The 5,218-nt window shown below is 33.9% G+C and overlaps 1 protein-coding gene across 1 annotated transcript in view; it reads left to right on the top strand.

Annotated features, from left to right (window-relative positions):
• DMD (dystrophin) overlaps positions 1-5,218 on the top strand; it is a 1,580,480-nt gene that overhangs the window by 976,981 nt on the left and 598,281 nt on the right. The window lies entirely within an intron of this gene.

Here is a 5,218-nt window from a genome sequence, read left to right on the forward strand (position 1 = left end):
AAAGTACCTTGAGCTTAGACTCAGAAGACCTGAATTCAGTGGGCTTTCTTTGTCATTTGCAAATGACATGATTGTGGTCAAATCATTTTCTGATTCTTGGTTTCCTCCTCTGTGTACAGAGCACACAGATTCCACATTCACATTCACCACAGAGTGATGGATAAGTGTGTATATAATGATATTTGATGTGTGTGCTATATATACACACACTTTGTTTACTACTGCTTTATAGCAAGTACTAGTAGCCATATTTTTCAGAAAAAGTTATTGAGCCTCATAGTCACACCCTAGCTTCAAATTTAAGTCTGTTTGGTTGCAAAGCACTGCCTGCTGGTATTAACTATAAACGCGGCTACCATTTGGTAATATAAAATACATATACATGTGTATGTTGTATATATAGTCTATTGTCAGGCACTATGCTAAGCATTTTATACTTGCAGTGCGCTGATACAGAAACAAAAGTTACATTCTGTCACAGTATTATGCTGTTATACCAGCATTTCCAGAACTATTACTAACCAGAAGATACAGTATGTTATAATGTTTAAAGCAAGGGCTTTGGAGTTAGATTGTCTGGGTTCAAAGCTTGCCTCTGCTACTGCAGCTGTGCAACCTTGGGAAAGTTACTCGCCCTCCCCGAACCTGAGTTTATCTATCTGTACAGTGTGGATAATGGCACTATCTGCCTCATAGGTTGTCATATGGATTCAATTAGATAGTACATGAAAAATGCTTCCCACCTTGCCTTGCTTACTGCAAGTATTCAACTAATGTTAGTAATTAATATTAGGTTCTGCAATAAAATCTATGTAAATCTGCCTACTCATGACATTTATACTGTACAAACTGTATGTCATATAATAATATCACATAAAAATTAGAATGCATTTCCACATCTGCGCCTTATTCTGCCATTGACATTATGGCCTCTTGTAAGAGCCACTAGATATTAGAATGGGAGAGAAAGTCCACACCCGCTTGTGAAGGGGTTGTGAGCCTGGCCTTTAAGGAAGGCATTGACTGACCTGAGTAGGTCTTCAGAGTTCTCCAAATACATTTGTCTTTTTCAGACAGGACAACTAATTTGATTCTTCTTTAAAGTGATACGCTTTAAATATAAGTCCAAAATTAATTTAGAGAAATTCAAGTGAAATGTCTGGAGTCACAGAAAGCCAGGATTTGTAAATGTTGCATGTGTGTGTATGTATTTCTTTTCTTGCTAAATAGTACGGATGCTTTCTTTTCCTGATTCTTCCCCTCATATTAAAAAATAATAATTTATAAAGGCATTATTAGTTCTCATCTTTTATAGTTACAATCACTTAAGGTTTAGTAAAATAACTGTAAATAAACATTAAACAAATGTGTGTATGTAGAGGGGAACAAGAAAAGAAAGTAAGTTTGGAGAAATATTTATTATAATATTAGGAAATAAATATTTCCTCTATGTAAAGGTTTAAATGAAACAACCCTAACTTTAATGTTTTAGATGTGAGAAATGAAGTAATATTCCAAAAGGGCTTTATAAACTATAAAACATATCAATGCCTATTTATTCATACATTTTTAACAAGATTTTATTAAGCTACTACTAAGCAGGAAATACAGAGCTGGGCAAGATAGGAATGCACAGATTAAAGAAGGTAAAGGGAAAAAAATAATAGCACTATGATAGAAATAAATTTCAGGATAATACCTAGCACATTTTTAATACTGATGATATGCCAGTCACTGATCGAAGTACATCATGTGTATTACTTAATGCTCACAACAACACTGTGAGATTGATACTAAAGCACAATGAGATTGAATAACCTGCCCGAGGTCAAGTCTTAAAGATACAACAATAGAATTTGAACCTAAGCAGTCTGATTCTAGAGTCCTCACCTTTAACCACCATGGTTTTCTACTTCCCTAGGCATGCTTTGGGTGATGCTCTAGGGACTGAGTTTTAGGGAGAAGGCTTCTAACTAAGTCAGAGAAGAGAACAGATGTCAGGAATAGCTTCTTGAAAAAGGTAAAACTTAAGCCAACCATTAAAGGACAAGTTGTAATTAACAGGTAGATTAAATGAAAGGAAACAAACTGTACTTTTCACTGAAATGGGAAACAATATAGTGTGTTATAGAAATTGTGATTTTATTATTTGAAATTAAGAGTATATGATGAGGAAGAAATTGGTAAAGTTGACTAGAGGGGCGAAGCTGAAAAATGGGAATCAATCCTTGCCGGACTTGGGAGTTTCGATTATGGCCTGCGGGCAGTAGCAATCCTTAAAGTATATCAAGCAAAGAAGGAAAATCTTCAAATGTAGTTTAGTTGTCTGTAAGTTAGGGTTCTCAGGAGGCAAGCTACAGAAAACACCCTCTGACTAAATCAAACAGACAATAAATTTACTGGGATTAGCATGAAGGCAATGGAAAAGGCTTAGAGAAAGTAAAGGGATCTCAACATGCCTGGGCATCTAGTTTGCAGGAAATAATCGAGTCTCTTTATGGAACTCTTTTTTTTTTTTTTCCATCCTGTGTAACTATTCAAAATTTAAAGTCCTGAAAGAGAGAGTCCAGTTGACCTTGTTTGGGTCATATATCCATCTCTTAGCTAGAGAAGAACAAAGAACTTTGATTTAAATCCTTCTTCCAAAGCCCCTCACAATGAGAGAAGTAATTTCCCCTGAAGAAATTGGAGTCCAATGAAAAGAGAAGAGGGAAAGGATGCTGAGCAGCCAATAAATAATAAATGTTCACTGAACTCAAGCAAGAGTATGTAGAATAGGGTGAGGGACAGAGCAAATAAAGGAAATAAAGCAAATAATTTGAAGGTGGCGATTATGATCTAAGCAATACGTTTATCTATTCCAACTTTGCATCATGGAGACCCGAAATAAAGACCATTGATGCCCCTGTATGCTAAATATAAGTTTGTTTAACCCTTGCACCTACAGTAATTGGTTCTTAATGAATGTAGATTTCTTGATGGATAATGTAGATGAAATGTGATAAGGAAGCTTCATTTTTAACAGAGGTTGAAATTTGGAAATTATAATTATAGCTGTGAAGCAGCAGAAGTTAGACAAAATGAAGTAAAAAGCATTTTATGACTCTAGGAGAACTTAGTATTGAATTTCTGAGATGCAGGTCAAACCTTAGACATGCAATGGTTGAAATATTGTCCCCAAGAAAGGAAATAAGGACATAGCATTTGAATAGTTAGCTTTTCACAGTTTTAGACCTTGAATTCAAAAACACATATTCGATATTTAGCTTCCATTCTCCTTCAGCACAAGTTCAATTAAATTCTTATTTTAGAAAATAGGTGATGCTACCATTTTAAAATGAAAATAATTTTTTTCAAAGTAAATTATATTAGTCAAAAACTGCAAGTTAAATTACTTTAATTTTTTAAAAAATTATAAAATGTAGCCATTTAAAAAATTAAGCAACTTGACTGCTAATTTTAGAGAGCAAAAAAATATACCATGATATTATAGATGAATAGAGGTGTAAAATATGCAAATTAAGCCTTTAAAAATAAAATATGCATACAGCTCCAAGTTTATTTTCTAAAATTGTGAATTAATAAGCATAGAATTTGTAATTTATAGTTTAGTGTCAGAGAAATCTGATAACAAAATACTTTTCATATTTCATCACGTTTAAGTGAAATCGCTCTGAAGCAAAATTGTTTTGACAAGTATTCAGTTTTCTTTTAATGACATAATCTATCAAATAAAGGGAGCTATATCTAGAGGTTTTCTCAAAAATAATGATTAAATATGACTCTTAGGGAAGAAAAGAAGGAAAGACAGAGGAAGGAGAAGTGGGGAAGAGAGGGAGTGTGTGAGAAAGGAAGAGAGGAAGAGAGGGCGGGAGGTAGAAAAGAAAGAAAATTAGGAAAAAAGAGAGAGAGGGAAGGAGAAATGGAAGAAGGAATGGGGGGTGAGAGGGAGAGAGAGAGGTAGGGAGATAGAGAGATGACTGGCAAATTTGGAGAGATGTTTGTGGCAGTGAACTGTGTTGCTATCAACAGATAGGATTTAGGTGGCCATATGATATCATTATTTTTTGTGCTACCGGTATCTGATTACCAATGCTAAATAAATTATAATCTTTTGTCAAATCATTTTGGCCAGGTGTTCAGGGTAATTCACCACTAAATCTGAACCACAGGCACTTGTATTGAATAAAGGATTGAATTGGCAAAGGAGTTTTATCCTCTAATAAGACCTCTCCAGGTTGGGCTTGAGACAAATTGGCTAATCTGGACGAGGTGATTATAGCATTTTCAAGATTCATTTTTAACTACACACTACACCACTACCTGGGAGATTTAATTATCCAAAGATTGAATAAGCAGTTTTAGTGGATATAGTATATATTTAAATGGGAAATCATTATTTGGGTGTGTTTAAATTTTTTTATTGTTCAGGTCAGTCTTTAATAAAAATTCTATGATTATGTTTTAAACTCTCACTGTATCTACACAGAGAGCAATTGAATGGCTCCCAAATCATTCTGATTATAACTTTTATTGAATAAATTCAACCACAGTCTGATGACCTAGAAGGATTAGTGGAACAATGTGTGGGGAAAATGGCATTGATTGTTTAAACTGAAAAGAAATGAAAAAGAATGTTTATAGATATTACTTTACTGCCATGAGCATAGCAGAAAAGTGGGTATTACAAATAGTTTCCCTCATTCAATAAATAAGAAAAGTTACAGACAATATAGTTAATTGGTCCGAGGTCATTTAGTAAATGTAATTGTCCTAATGTAAATCTGGATTCTTGGGAATAAGGTTTCTTCTTTTTTTTTTTTTTTCTATGACACCCCACCCTTCTTAAACATCTCTTTATTTCTCCACCAAAAGTATAACAAAACCAACTAAACAGTTTATTTACATAGGTTTCCAACAGATTTCACAAGTTGGATGACAATCATTTTAGGGTGAGGAGATTGATTTTTTTTTTTTATCAAACAACTATCCAACCCTCATAATCTCATCTGTTCATTCTGAACAATTTTGTTTAAGAAGCACTATACCTGAGTGTGCCATCTTTCCATATATAGGTGTATGTTGCATTCTACAAAGAATGATGTTGTAATCTGTTTGGCTAAAGATATTTGCAAATTTTGTACTGTAATTATCTTGTGACAAATGTACATGCCTCCTTTAGAAAGCTCATAACTCTGTGGATCATTGCTCCACATTC

The sequence above is a fragment of the Pteropus alecto genome, unplaced genomic scaffold (assembly GCF_000325575.1).
Source record: "Pteropus alecto unplaced genomic scaffold, ASM32557v1 scaffold414, whole genome shotgun sequence".
NCBI classification, from domain to species: domain Eukaryota; kingdom Metazoa; phylum Chordata; class Mammalia; order Chiroptera; family Pteropodidae; genus Pteropus; species Pteropus alecto.